Genomic DNA, 16,436 nt, shown 5'->3' with positions numbered 1-16,436 from the left:
TGTCATGTTGTGAAGAGATAATTTTGGATCATAAGATATCCCCTTCCTTAAAGGAAATGCATAATCTCACATACATCAATGATTTGGAGGTTCACTTGGATTTACTCAAATGGTTAGTACAATTTTCTTTTTAATTTCTAAAGATTAAGGGTGACAAAATAAAATTCAATTTGTCCAACCCGTTTAAGTTTGGGGTAGCTAATTTCAACTTATTAAAAATCAAGTTGATCTGTAGTCCAAATTGAACCCTCCTACTCAGTTGAGCTGGGAGAAAAGGGCTTAAAATGTTGTGTTCTCACTGGTTTATGGGTTTAGTTGGCAAAGTGATGAGTAAGAGGGTTCGACTAACAAACGGAGCCAAGTACAGGGGTCTCACAGGTCATTCGGCCAATTTAATATGTTATATGTAGCATAGAAAAGGTTCTTTTTAATTAGGTAATAAAATCTTTTTAAAAAATAATTAAAACTTAGTAAAAATTGGACGGGTTGGGTTATGACTCATTACTTTACCCATTTTGACCCAAACAAATTTGGGTTGGGTTGAATCTTGACCCATTTTGACCACCCTTCCAAATATGACCCAACCCGTCCAATTGCCACCTCTATAGTATAGATGCAAGGGCGGAGCCATCCCTGAACTTACTGGTTTGACAGTAAAAAAGTAGTTTTTGTCCAAACTTTGTATTTGTATAAGTAATATATTCATAACACAATAGCCAAGAAAAAAAATGTGATCCATAACACTCATAAACTAAGACGTTTGACCATGTTTCATTGTGAAGATCGAAAAAAAGTATAATTTTTGTTTTCAAAATGAAAAATGATATTTGGAAATTCTGATTCCATCTATGTATAGAAGTTTATCAAAATATTTCTTCTCACAACCAAGTTTTCACAAATTTAACTACAATATGTTCATATGAGCAGGTTTCAAGGGAAAGGAAAAGGATTTTCGATTCGAAATCGAGGCGATATAAATTTGGATAGAAAAGTAAGTGATCTCATGATCAAGACGTATATTAAGATAATAAATGGGGACATAAAATTCATAAAGTTTGATAGTAACATGAAAAAACAGTATGCTGAACAACTTCATCTCAAGAATCAATCCCTTGCATAAGATTAAAACCAATCATGGTCATACATGTGCAGAAATGGTGTCTGAACCAACTTATGAGCATTTCATCCCTTTAACCATGATGTCAGTATTATTTTTTATATGCATAAAATAAGTTATCAATAATAATGAGTGTTCATATGACCACCCTTGGGTCGATCTATGTAGCTATGCCACTGATTCCAGTAAATGATGATTCGTCCCTAGCTTTGACGGTCAATTTCTAAAAAAAATGCAACCTAACAATTCTTAAGATAAAATGAAAAAAAATGGCACAATTTATAATAAACAATTGATAGCTAGCGTGCAAAATAAGTAAATCAAAAACGTCTGATCGAGTTTATAAAAAAACACACACAAATATAATTAAAGGTGTTTAACAACATGCAACAAGAACTTTTCCCATTGCAAAATTTGAATGTTTAAGTAAAGGAGAAGCTAAAATATTGTAAATTTTTAACACACTAATTCAATTTTGTGTGTGATCGAGAATATTTCAAAACCATGACAAATTCTTCGACAAAAGCTCCAACTTTTGCTGAACTTTTTCCAGAGTGAGGTGCTACACATAACCATAATTTTTCTAGATGTTTGATAGGCAAATTAAGACGAATCAACATTCTGAAATTATTAGGATCAGAAATTCATAAATAATAATCAAGTGTAATACAGAAGGTACTAGAGCAAATTTTGAATGACAATATAAGTATTTAATTACCTCGTCTTCGCTCTGGAGACTCAATTTGTGTGCAAGGTACTTCATTATGTAGGAAGACGGCTTGTTCACATCCCTATTTAACCAGAAAAGATGAATAACATATTAATTGAAGTTAAGAGGTATTTTGGAAAGTAAAAAGATGTATAACTTCACAAAAAAAGGTGGAGAGGGAAGGGGAAGCACTTCCATTATGATCTTGCTATACGAGGTCCAAGAAAGGGCTAGACCATTAGGGTTCATTATACGCAGTTTTATCCTGTAATTATGTAAGAGGTTGTTTCCACAACTCGAATTTGTGATCTCCTAGTCACATGCAACAACTTTACCAGTAATGTCAAGGCTTTCCTTCCCTTGAGAGAGAAGTCATACCAAAAGAAAACCAAATTACCTATACCAAACTAATTTACGCATGCCACAATGGCTACTACAAGAGTATCTAGAACTTCAAGAATATATATAGGCAGGTCATAATATTTTTGTAAATATATATTCAAATGTAATTAAAGACTTACTGTATCTTTATGTAGTGAGTAGAAATCGGTGGTAAGGGTGAAGGACCTTTCCTGAAACAATCATATCTAGTCAAACATTGTCACATAAATTGAAATAATATACAAAAGAGTAATGCATAAAATTGAAAGGCATAGAATTAAACTCACTGCTTTTCACATGCAACCAAAGTGAACCAAATAGGATGGACTCTTTCATTGACTACTCTTGTACTACCGTTGCTTGAACCTCATGTTGTCTCAGTAGTGTCTTGAACTTGTGCCACATTAGTATTTGTTCCACCACTACCACCATCACCACCACCACTAACAAGAGGAAGAGGAGGAGGAATATTTGTTTCTTTTTTCATTCTTCCACGTCGTCCCTTTTTCCCTTTTCCTTTATCAATATTATTATTATTACTTCTTGATGGCTCTTCTATAGCTTGAATAACATCCAATCTCTTAACATTCCGTTTGCGAACTTTGTGTTCCTTAACTTTTGGCGAAGGCACATACTCATCGTCGTCCTCAACTTCATAATCATCAAGATTGATTAGTTGAGTACGATTGATGAACTTTGGAACTTTCTCTCTGGCCTTGGATAAAGCATTCATAGCATCCAATGGTTCAATACTTTTGTTTTTCTTTGAGATGCTATCATTCTTTGATGACTCAGCATCATAAGCAATACTCTCAACCTTCAACAAGTCATCAAAAGAGTTAGTACACATATATATACATAGTTTCAGTTGAACTCACGGAATCCAACATAGATCTAGTTCGGATTCCAACCATGTCAAATTACTTTCTCCTTGAGAAATTATTAGCAAATGCCTTTAATTAGAAGATTATGTGCATTGACCAAAAGGTGCACTTCTCAGTGTCACATGATGTTGAACATTAACAGTTGAAGGAATAAACAAGAACTAATTACCTAATACTAGCATATGACTTATGCTACTCAGACTCTTTAAAAATGTCAATTGGAGAATATGATACTGTGCAACATCAAAAGTGAAAAATCTGTACAAATTAGCATATGACTACTTAAAACATAATGTGGATTTTAATTAATTAAGTACACGTTGCTTAAGTTAAGTAGCTTTGCCCAAAAGAAGAGGAGCACTTGACCTTCCTGGCTGATCTCCCTTTATATGATTATATGAAATATAATTGTATTTTTCATTATAGTTCTGAAAAAAAAATCCATAGAACAACTACTAGTACACGCTCCTCAGTCCCAAATAAGTTAGGATCGTGAGTAAAACATAAAGTAGATTTGAATTGTACCTGTTGGCTATGTTGAGTAGCTTTGATCGAAAGAAGAGGACTGGTTAAACTTCCTGGATGCGTATCTCCCTTATTTAGATCAACAACATCGTTAAACCTGGATGGATTTTGAAAACGATCAACATTAGCATTCTTTTCTGAACTTCCTCTTCCTCTTCCTCTATCTCTACCTCTACCTCTTCCCCTTACAATACTACTATTAGAGATGTTCTGTTGATTTGACACTTGATCATCATCAACAACTGGTGTAGCATTTACGATGGAAGAGATTAATTTCTCCTTTCTCCTTGAACTTGTAGCAACAACAACAGGAGTAGGAGCAGGAGCAGGCGATGGGGGAGTATCAATGAGCATGTCAGGAATTTTATTCAGATCAATATCCTAACGAGCTAACTTTTTCGGTTCGCCTTTTTTCAATTTTTCGATCAGCCCACTCTCAATAAGTTCTCTTTTTTTACTTGACACCATGTCTCTGATCCCTTGCACTTGGTGATCAGAGATTTATTGAAAAAACGAAAACCCAAGAAATTACAACTACCACCTCCACAGTAGTCTCACAAAGTAGGTTTGAAGATATCGACAACAGACGAACTACATACGACAGAGATTGAAAGATTGTTTCAATAACTTCGCCTTGATGAGTGATAAAAGAACATCGAAAAGAATGTAATAAAGAAAATCTAAACTTCAAGATGATGAAATCACAAGAAAGTTTTTTTTATCAACCTTTGGGATGCTATCGTTCATAAAATCCCAAATAATACATAAAAATATAGTAGTGTTAATGACTAGGGTCAAGTGCAACAAATTGATCATAAAGAAAATTAATAAATAAATAAACTGTTTAATCAAGAAACATAATAAAGACCTAGAGTAGATTACATAAACCTTGTAAATGACACATTCAATTCAACTCAATTCACAAGGACAAATGATTTATCAAAATCACTTAAATAAAAGAAGAAATCCCTAAATTAAAAATCTGTTGTAAATCATTTTTGTGGTTAAATGGATGACCATAACTCCTTGGTTAATTTCCCTCCTTTATGAGTAGTAATGTTGTTGATAATATGGTCAAATGGATGACCATAAATCCTAGGTTAATTTCATCCTTTATTGGTAGTAATGTTGTTGATAATATAGTTAATTGGATGACCATAACTCCTAGGTTTATTTCCTCCTTAATGGGTAGTAATTCTCAAGGTTTAATTTAATGTTTATGACACCCTTTGGTATTCCTCAATGTAATCCTATAAATAGTGGTGTTGAGAATAATGTTGATGACACTTGAAGATTTGATGAATAAATGAAAGAAAGAAAGTTATATTATATTGTTCCTCTTGTCTTATATTCTTCTTGTCTTCATCTTTATATTGTTCTTTTGTTCTTAAGTTTTACAACAAAATCAAAATTTATATTATTTGTAAAAAGAAGTTAAAAAGATGGAAAGAAATAAAAAAAAATCAAAAATTCAAGATCATGAAATCACAAATACAATGATTTATCAACATCAATCNCTTCTTGTCTTCATCTTTCTATTGTTCTTTTGTTCTTAAGTTTTACAACAAAATCAAAATTTATATTATTTTTAAAAAGAAGTTAAAAAGATGGAAAGAAATAAAAAAAAATCAAAAATTCAAGATCATGAAATCACAAATACAATGATTTATCAACATCAATCAAATAAAAAATGAACCCCCAAAAGATTACATCTAAATTAATCTTTTTTTAAAAAATATTGGAAAGAACGAAAAGAAATATTAAAAATTCAAGAGTGAAATGACACAAACAAATTATTTATCAAAATCACTGATTTTTTTTAAAAGGAAACCCAAAAAATTACAACAATCACCTACACTAGTAGTCTCACAAAGTAGGTTTGAGGATACCAACTGCAAGCGACAGAGATTGAAAGATTAATTGTTTCAATAACAACGCCTTGATGAGCAATAAATAAACATAAAAAAGAACGTAACAAAGAACATCTAAACTTCAAGATCGTGAAATCACAAGAACAAATAATTTATCAACATCACTCAAATAAAAAAATAAACCCCCAAAAAATTAAATTAATTAAAAATATTAAAATTTTCTCACATCTGTGACAACATTCTTCAATAATTGTGACATCTTTGCATAACTTTTTGCAAATTCCACATGTCAAAACACTCTTCATACTAGCTTGCCATTTATCAAAATTATCCATTTTCCTGCAAAGGAAAAAATATTATAAAAAGGAAACCAAATCAAATATTTTTTTCCTTAATTATAAACATGTACATTCCATTCATTGCATGTAAATCATATATTAAAAAATCATACAAATAGAAAAAATAACACAAAAAGTACCTTGTTTTCTTGATTCTTGATTTAGTGTGTATATAAAGGAACCAAGAAAGAAAGTATAAAAAAATTAAAGAAGTTTGAAGTTTTTGGATTATTATTTGAATAATTAATATATGGAAAAAATTGGTTTTATGTAGATTACAATAATAGTGAAACTGAACTGTTTTTAATTCCACAACTTTTAATACCATGAGTGATACAAGGAAACTTCACCCTTTCAAATTAAGAGAAGATCCTATGTCTACTATATGATATATACTATGGACTTTTCCTTTTTCTGGTTTGTTTTACTTTATTCCTTTTGTTGGGTTGTGTTCGGGTTAATTTGCCTACGACTTAATTATTTATTTTGTGAGTAATTAATCTCTAGTCTCTACTTATTTAGTTGTTTATTTGTTTAAAACTTTGCTAATCATTTTCGTATTATATATAATTTACTCACTTTTTATATTTGAATATGGATTTCGGAAAAAACATTATTGAAAAGGGCAAAACAACCATAGTTAATTCATTCACTAATTTATCTAGCTCAAAATCCAAGAAAAATAAAAAAATCGGTAGTACTTCTCAATCTAAAACTAAAAAAACTTCTCAATTAAGAATAAATACGGATGATTATACGCATGTTGATGAAACTGTTTTTAATATTGATAGTAATAGTGGATTAGATCCTTATCATGAACATTTACAAAGAAGATTTGGTAATTTTGAAAAGGAATAACCTGAAGATGATGAACATGATGTTAATAATTATGTTGATAGTTTTGATAATAATGTTGATGAATATGATGATGATGAAACTGAGCCACCGTCGGCTACTAGTCCCACTCCCAATCCCTCTTCCCCGGCTCCCGCTCCCTTTCGTTGTCCTGCTCCCATTCCCCCCGTGCATCCTAGGAATAAGGTAGAACGCGCTAAAAAATTAGTTGTGTGGCAATTTATGACTCAGAATGTAGATAAAACACAAGCTATTTGTAATAAATGTAAACATAGAATGAATCATAAAACTGTAGGAAAACAGGGTGGGACGGGACATTTGAGTAATCATTTAATGTCATGTTGTAAAAATGAATTTTTGCATGCTAAAGCTGTAGCCAAAGCTAAAAAAAATGGTACCACCCTTCCTGAAAATGTAGGAGTAAATGGCTCTAATATGGTCCAAACACAATTAAATCCTTCTAATGTTTCTGGTTCTAGTATACAACGGTCATATAGTAGAGAAAAAGATCTTGAAGAATTAGCTAAAATGATTGTTGTTATGGGTTTGCCATTTAGTTTTGCTGAAAATCCCGGTTTTATTCATTATATTCAAATTGTGTATAATCCACATTTTAAAGGTTTTACTAGAAATACAATTAAAAAGGCTATCTTTGATTATCAAGCTCAACATTTTCAATATCTTCGTTGTTTATTTTATTATAACAATTGTAAAATAGCTATTACTTCTGATATGGGCCGTAGTGTAAATGGTAATGATTATTTCACAATTACTGCGCATTGGATTGATGAAAATTGGACTTTGCAAAAAAGAATTTTAGGTTATAAATGTTGTGAAATGCATAAAACCGGTAGTTATATAGCTCAAACAATTATAGATGTTTTGCAAAACTATGGAATTTGTGATAAAATAAGTAGTGTCACATTAGATAATGCTTCTAATAATAGTAATGCTGTTGAAATACTAAAACCGTCTCTTTGCCCTATTTATATTGATGGTTTTCATATTAGGTGTGCTGCACACATATATAATTTGATTGTTAGAGATGGTATAGCAATATATGATGATGGTTGCACAAAAGTTGAAACTGCATGTCATTTTATTTTTAAATGTCAAGTTAAGTCTAGACGTAGAGATTTTGAAAATCGTTGTCGTGAATTTAATCTTCCACCTAGAAAAATTCCAAAATCAGTGTGTACAAGATGGAATTCTTTATTTGAAATGCTTGAAGTTGCTTATGAATATAGGAAACCTTTACAAATGGTTTGGAATGCTCATAATTCAAATATGACATATAGACTTGATGATAATGATTGGAATGACATAAAAGAACTTATAGAATTCTTAAAAGTTTTTTATTTAACTACAAAAAAAATATCTGCACTTTATTATCCAACTATTTGCTCTGTTTTACCTAATATTTGTGCTATTTCTACTAAATTTTATAAATTCAAAAATAAACCAAGATTTGAACAATCTGTTAAGAAAATGATTGAAAAATTTAAAAAATATTTTATTCCTATTCCTCAAATTTATTTAACTGCTTGTTTGTTAAACCCACATTACAAAGATGAAGGTGCATCACGAATGGTTGATAAAATATATTTTAATTTGGGTATTGATAGTGAAGATGATGAAACACCTAGTTGTCAAGATGTTAAAGATAGTATAAAAATTGAAGCTAGAAAATTGTACGACTTGTATAATTCTAATATAAGGAATGTAGTACATAACGAAGAGCCTCAAAGTTCTAGGAGTAGATATAATAATGAAGATGATATTGATGATATGATAGATTGTATTATTGAACTTTCTCATAATGATAGAAATGATTTTGATGCATATATTAATCAAAATACAGAACCTACTACTATTGATCTTCTAGAATGGTGGAGCAATCGCGGCAAAGGATTTCCAAAACTACAACCGGTTGCTCGAGATGTGTTAGCTATTCAAGCATCTTCAGTAGCTTCGGAAGGCGCTTTTAGTGCAGCAAGATTTCAAATTGGAGAGCATAGATATTCATTAGCAGCAGATAGCTTGGAGATATCCGTACTATTTAGAGATTGGATTAATGGCGAGAGAAGGAGTTATGGTCGTCCACCTCTACCGACCAAATTTGAAAATGACGTTGATGAAATAATGCTAGATTTTAGTGATGACGGCATTGATGCAATGGAAGAACTAGCTAATCAACCAATTCCAGAGCATGTTACTAGAGAAATGTTAAATGATTTAAAAAAAGATTTCCTTGGTAGCATGAACTATTAAATTTAAATGTCTATTAGTATGAGTATAATAATTCGAGGTCTAATTCAAACAGAACCCTTCCTAGAAGGTGGCTGTGTAGATTAGATTTTTTAATACTCTACTAATATTTTGTAACTCAACTTGTACTATTTAATTAATATTAATAAAAGTATAGGCTATTCGCCTTAATTTTTTTTTATTATTGTCTTCAAAAGTTCAAATTTAACTTTTAAAGTGTGAAATTTAAACTTTTATAGTTTTAAAGTTTTAAATTTTCAAACTTTTAAAGTGTGAAATTTAAACTTTTATAGTTTTAAAGTTTGAATTTAAATTTTCAAACTTTTAAAATTTAAACTTTAAAGTGTGAAATTTAAATTTTTATAGTTTTATAGTTTTAAAGTTTATAATTCAAATTTAAATTTTCAAACTTTTAAAGTGTGAATTGTGAAATTTAAACTTTTTATAGTTTTAAAGTTTGAAATTTGAATTTAAATTTTCAAACTTTTAAAGAGTAAAATTTAAACTTTTATAGTTTTAAAGTTTGAATTTAAATTTTCAAAGTTTTAAATTGTGAAATTTAAACTTTTATACTTTTAAAAGTTTGAAAGTTTGTATTTAAAACTTTAAAAGTATAAATTTTTAAGTGTAATATTCCTAATTTTTTAATTTTAATAAAAAAATATAATTTATAACGGTTGGACCCGGTTTCCGGTCCGTTACCGGTCCAGGACAGGTACACGGATTTTTTTCCGGAATTACCGGTTCCGGTCAGTCCCGGTTCCGGTTCGGTTCCGGCCCGTGGTGCCCGGTTCCGTTTCGGTTCCGGAACGTCCCGGTCCGGTAGTCCCGTTACCGGTTCCGTTGCCACCCTTAGTATCATGTAATCCTAGATTGCGACGGATCTATGATTTCAAGTTTATGGATTTCGATAATGATCTCAAAATTGTGATAAGCGAGTCATAAGATGATTATTTTTAAAATTACCTTGATAATAAGGTGAAATAAAAATACAAATAAAAGAATTTTTGCATATATCTACCAATCACAGGTTTCTATCTCAATACTATTTTGTGTCTTACCTGTAATAGTTGGCTTAAATAATGAAAATTGAAAAATATCCCTTAAGTATATATACAACTTAAATTATACCATTGGATGAATAAATAATAAACATGACAAATACTTTTAAAAGTGAACTACTCATACTGATCAGTCACGTGACTTGCACGTGTAATTTTTTTTCTTCTAAATATCATTTTCTTTTAAGTCAACAAAAAGTTATTAAATTTTGTATTAATACATCCAAAAATATTTGATATAATTGAATATGCTGTAATGTGGCAACTATAGATCATCCAAAAGATTTCAAATTTAGAAGAGATGGAATTACTAGATTGCTTTATTCATGTTGGGAATTTGATTATGACAAAATTGAATTTGTTGTACCAAATACTGATAAAGTAGTACCAAATAAATATATGCTTAATGTATATCAGATATATTTGATGAAGTAATCTAGGGGATAATTTTTTTTAAAAAAAAGTGGGTTAGGATGGATCGGGTCTAATATAATGATAATGTGATGTCTAATGTTGTTTACCTCTTTTATATTGTTATATTATAACTTCATTTAAGACGGGGATTTATGCATAGAACATGTGCTTTAATCTAAGGTAACAAATTACATTATCCTTGTTCTTAACAATTTATAAAATATCCTTTTAAATACTTCAATTTTTTAAATCTTCTTTATACTACATCGAAATAGTTAAAAACCTTGTCTCTCATACGTCAATTAACAATTGTAAACTTGTAATATAACGATTAAATGCTAGTTTTGAGACTTACAATAGTTCTCCTTAGTATAGGTGGATCGTCTGCAACAATCACGACTTGATTCACTAGTTATCAGGAATCCTCACTTGATTGGATAAATTTCCTACTTTCACTGCCAAAAAATCATTGAAAGTTGCAGAGATAACTCTTCCTGTTCTCTGGACGATTTAGAGTTGGTTTTTCAACTCCCGTAATGGCGTGTATATAGATAGAGTTAGGGTTTAGTATTATGTTAACTAATGGGTCAACTCATTTAGCTAACACCCTTTATGAATGTATTAGACCCAAAAGATATTTTTCCTAGGGGACACTACATAAATGAGCCAAAACGTTTAAGCCCAAAACGGACAATATAACTAGTAGGTTGGGCCATTACAAATGGTATCAGAGCTACTCATTTGTTAGCCTTGTCGATGTGAGCCAGAGTTCAACTAAGTTTAGGCAAATTCTAGTAAGGCGGGGAAAAGCACAGTGTTGAGCCTAGAAAAATCCTATGTGGTGGGGCAAACCTCAGCGAAGAGGCAGATTCCATAGAGGAGGTGTATGTGACACCTATCTAAAGATAAAAAGTCCCACAATAGTAAAACATAGGAAATAATTGGATATATAAGTAAGTAGGCCTTACCAGCTAGTGATGTGTTTTAGTGTCGTGCGGATCTAGGCCTAAAGTGGAGAATATCACTAGCGGTCTGTGCCGTTACATATTCAATGTCTTCTATGGTAAATATCCCACAAAAGAACTATATTTTCTTCAAAGGTTTTTATGAGTTCCTCATAGACTAGGATTTAAGCTTATGTTATTATTTTAAAAATATTTCTTTGACCTTACATTTAGTTATTTCAGTTTCATATTTAGTTAACGTCATAAATTCATCTTGTCCAGCTTTACAAATTATCATATGTATATCTCATACTCATTACATTCAAAGTACCGATTCACATACCTCTTGTGCCTACATTTTTCATGTGACATAGATTCAGGTTCTTACTATCATGATTCTAGGACATCGGTTTGCAGCTTCCAACCAGCAAGTGATGAATTCTCTTATTTTGAGCACTGAAGTCAGTTTGTAGTTTTAGTATGTTATTTCTATTAGCATGTATTGATTAGAGAGAGACATGGTTATGTCTTGACTTATTATAATTTGTATTAGTAGAGGCTTCATAATAGTCAGTTAGAGTTGTTGTATTCAGTTTATTCTATTCTAAATTCCTTTTACATTACAATTGTTGTATACAAAACTTTGTTCAAAAATATATTGAACAAGTATGCCATAATTATTCTTCCGCTCAGTTATATTCATTCTTTTACATGTTTATATTTAGTTTATCATGACTATGCAAGTATAATGGGTTAGCTTGGAGTCACTCATGACTCTAAGCACCGTGTTATGCCTAGGGGTTGTCAAATATTCGTGCCAAAATATGATAAGATTGTACGTACTGCTTCTCCAACTCTCCTCGAGAGTTTCATAAAGGTTCGCAAAAAAATCATCTAAAGTCATATCACAAAAATATTCATGGGCTAACACACACGAAAAATAAAGAAAATCACCTAATTCCTATAAATTGATCCATAAATGCCAAAAAATCACTCTAAAAATGGTAAGACCGTACATATTGCTCCCCAACTCCCTATAGAGAGTTCTGGAAAGTTTTCACAAAGAAATCATCTAGAATCCATATAAAAAGCAAAAAAATTCATGGGCCAACACACACAAAAAATTAAGAAAATCACCTAATTTATGTAAATTATCCCCTAAATGCCTAAAACTCACTTTAAAAATGAAGAGACGGTACGTACTGCTTTCCTTACTGAGGGTTCCATAGGGTTTCACAAAAAAGTCACCCAAAATTCGTATCACTAAAATATTCATGAAAAACAAACGAAATATTGAAAAAATCACCTAATTCTTGTTTGCCCCTAAATTCCCAAAAATCACTCTATAAATAGTAAGACTATATGTACTGCTCCCCCAACTCCCTATGGAGAATTTCATTAAGGTTTCGCAAAAATATTATCTGAAAGTCATATCACCAAAATATTGATGTAAAACCTCGCTATTTGAAAGAACTAGAATTAGAAAGAAACCTTATTTGGAAATAATCAAATTTGGAAAGTTTGACAAAGTTAAGCTAAGTTTGAGTTTTGAGTCAAGTTCAAACAACCATAACTCCTAGAACATGAATAGTTAGGTCGTCTACAAGATACCGTAGGAATGATATTTAAATTATCTTTCCAACGCCACCGAGTTTGCTCATTTTTGAGTTCGTACGAGGGAGATATGCATTTGAAGTCAGGTTGTCTAGATTAGAAAAGTCAAAACCGAATTTTTGAAGGGTATTATGGTCTTTTCACTACCCAATTAATTCAATTCATTTTTGGTAATTAAGTTGAGGTCTAAATTGATTGGATTCAGTTTACGCTTCATAAATATAAGTTAGGGTTTTGATAGAAGAGAAAAGAAGAGGAGAAAAAAGGAGGAGAAGCTTAGAATCGTCGCGTTTTTGAAGATTTTGCTTGTGGATTTCGCCAAGGTTTGATCCCTACGAGGTAAGTGAGATCACATAGCGTTGGGTTCGTTCACCCACGCGCCAATCATGATTTAATTCAGTGAAATTGTATTCTTGAAAGTATAGAAATTGAGTTCTTGATGAATTTTGTTGAAGTTTCTATTGGGTTCTTGATTGTTGAAGTTCTTGAGAAGTTCTTGAGTCAAATTAATGAAATTTGATGTTGTTTTGAGTAGATTCTTACATATTTTGATTATGTATTCGAATCTATTTATTTGGGGAAAGAACCAACCAAATCTAGAGGGTTTAGAGTTGACAAACGACCAACAAAATTCGTCAAAAGCTAAGGAAAAAGGGTGAGTCTCTGAAGGATCGGCTCTGGGGCCCTGCACCACTTCTTTCTGTTTGAGTTCCCTTGAAACGTACCTATGTTTTCTAGTTGATTTCTACACTCTAAGTGTAACACCCCGTATCCGAAATGGACCAAAAATGCAGTTTTTGAGAAGTTGCAGGTGCAACTTACGGTCACCATCCACGGACCGTAGGTCAAACCACAGCCCGTGCTGGTGGTCCGTGGTTCACCACTGCAACCCCTTCCCCAAACCAGCTCAGAAATTTGGCTAAGTGTTGACCCACGGTCGGACTTACGGTCCGTAGGTCAGGTCACGGACCGTAGTTCGTGTCCGTGGATCGATGCCCCAAAATCCCAGCTTCAGTCCCGAACTACGGTTGACCAGCGCGGACCGTCATTTGATCCACCGTCCGTAGGTCTGACCGTAGATCGAAGGTTAGTAGCCAGTTAGCTGAAAATTCTGATAGGTCAACTTCAGATGGTCATAACTCTTAGCACAAAACGAATTATGTGTTCCATAACCTATGGTTAGATAGATAATTGAATTATCTTTCCAACGCCACTGAGTTTTCTAAATTCCGACCTCCGAGTAAAAAGTTATGCCCGGTTTAGTGAAGCCCTGTCGAGCAGACTCGATCTACGGACCCAATCGACGGACCGTCGATTGATTGACGGACCGTAGGTCCATTCCGTCAGTCACTCCGACAACTGTCAATTCAGGGGTTTTTTGGTCTTTTCCTATTTCGTTTAACCCCTAAGGTACGTCGTTTAGACCCTAAATCATGAGATTTTTATTAGTTTAACCCTAGAAGCATAACTAGAACTTACCTAAGTCAAATCATTAATCAAACTTAGAAGAATTAGAATCAAGAGAGGAGAAAAAGGTCAAGAACCCTAGTTCAAGAACGCAGCAAGGTTCCATCAGTTCCAGCCTCGAAATCGAAAGATTTCTCTGTGGAATTCGTCACCGAGTATGTGGGATTTCACTAGTGGATTCCTTTCGCCCATTAGGTCCCTAGAATTCAGTCAGATTCTTGATTCCATGATTATGAACAGACCTAGGGTTTCTAGAATTTGAACAGATCATCATGAGTTAGTTATTTAAATGTTCCAAATCAGATTATCATGTTATTGCTTAGTTTATCGCATGAATTTCAGAACCATAGCTATGTATTTCTTAGTTCTTGAATTACATATGCTAGGTCAGATATTTCAGTATTCAGTTTAACATGCCTCAGTTTATGAATGCATCATTATCAGATTAATTGTTGTATTCTCAGTTTGCATGTTCAGTTTTGAGCTATCCAGTATTTACAGAAATTCAGTCATAACTAGTTAACCACTTAATTCATTGGGAGTAGCATAATACCGAGTTGGACTAGGGTTTCAGCGTACCCATATAGTCCCAGAACTACGAGCCACGTAGGTGTAAGTCCCCTCTGTGGGCAACATCAGTTTAGTGATCACGCCAGCATGCCTCTATACCTCTGGCAGGGTATATTGGGTCCTCTCGATGGGGCGTATACATCGGACTCCACATTTAGCTCATGTGGTTTTATGTCGGTTATTAGTAGCTCCCACAGTTCAGTCAGACTCTATTGCATTGACCATATTTCAGTACAGTCAGTATTCAGTCTCAGCATGTTATAAATTTGGTCATTGCATCAGTTAGCTCAGTATTCAGTATTTTCAGTATCTATATCATGTTCAGATTATTTCATTGCTTTATTGCTTTGTTCAGTTATATGTTATTTCAGCTTTACTCTATCCTGCATGCTCAGTACCTTTCAAGTACTGACGCATACGTGCGCTACATCTTCTCGTGATGTAGGTTCAGGTTCTCAGTATCCATATCACGCTTAGATCGGTTCCCGGTCTCCAGTTCAGCATCATCAGTGGTGAGTCCTCATTTTTCGAGGATTAGTGACATGTTTATCTTTATCGCTTTTAGTCTTTAGTTTCAGTTTTGCTAGATCTAGTTGGGGCATGTCCCAACATTTCTAGTCAGTTTAGAGGCTTATTTCAGACATAGTTAGATTCAGCTTAGTGTTTTGAGTTTGATATTTCTTTTGTATTAAACTCTAAGGTTTGATATATTCAGTTATAGTATATGGGTATTCCCCATCCTTTCAGATTTATTTATGAATTAGCTTCCGCATCAGTTTATTATCTTTAGTATGCTCATGATCATGCCAGCAGGGTTAGCTTGGGATCACTTGTGGTCCTAGGTCCCGTGTCCGCGTCTCGGGGGTAGCTCGGGGCGTGACACTAAGGTTCATCTAAACAACATGAAATCATCCATAACATGATATCATGATCCTTGAATCCATAATTAAATTCAAGGAAAGTTAAAGAGTCAAGGCAAGAGAAGTTCTTAGAGTCTTCCAAAAGTCTTTTACAAATGTTTTAACTTTATTTTAAGACTTGAGTTTTGAGTTAAGTAAAAAGTAAAGATTGAAGTTCATTTCTTCAAAAGAGTATATCGGGACTATGTATTCCCAAAGAGCAAATGTTTTCACACTTAAACAAGAAAGGAAACACCGATTTCCAATAGAGCCTTTGAGCTAGTTGTCAGTAAAGAGTAAATGCTTTCACAATTAAGCAAGAGAGGAAACTTTGTTTTCCAAGAGAGCCTTTGAGCTAAGTTTTGAGCAATAATCTCAAACCAAAGAAAGAAGTTACGTTTTTAAACATACGAGCTAGTAATATTTTGGAAGTAGTATTGAGCACTGATATGGGGGAGAGTTCAGACAACTCACATCCCCTATAAACCATGTAGCCATCATGGGTAGAAAAGGGTCATA

General features: G+C 32.7%; 1 protein-coding gene and 1 pseudogene across 1 annotated transcript in view; one reads left to right on the top strand and one right to left on the bottom strand.

Moving 5' to 3' along the window:
• The window catches only part of LOC125872833 (ATP synthase subunit d, mitochondrial), a 739,546-nt gene that overhangs the window by 271,746 nt on the left and 451,364 nt on the right, over positions 1 to 16,436 (top strand). The window lies entirely within an intron of this gene.
• On the bottom strand, positions 1,582 to 5,822 carry LOC125873859 (E3 ubiquitin protein ligase DRIP2-like; annotated as a pseudogene).

This window comes from Solanum stenotomum, chromosome 8 (assembly GCF_019186545.1).
Source record: "Solanum stenotomum isolate F172 chromosome 8, ASM1918654v1, whole genome shotgun sequence".
Taxonomy (NCBI): domain Eukaryota; kingdom Viridiplantae; phylum Streptophyta; class Magnoliopsida; order Solanales; family Solanaceae; genus Solanum; species Solanum stenotomum.
The sequence above is the reverse complement of the archived record's forward strand: the minus strand, read 5'-3'. Positions and strand labels throughout refer to the sequence as shown.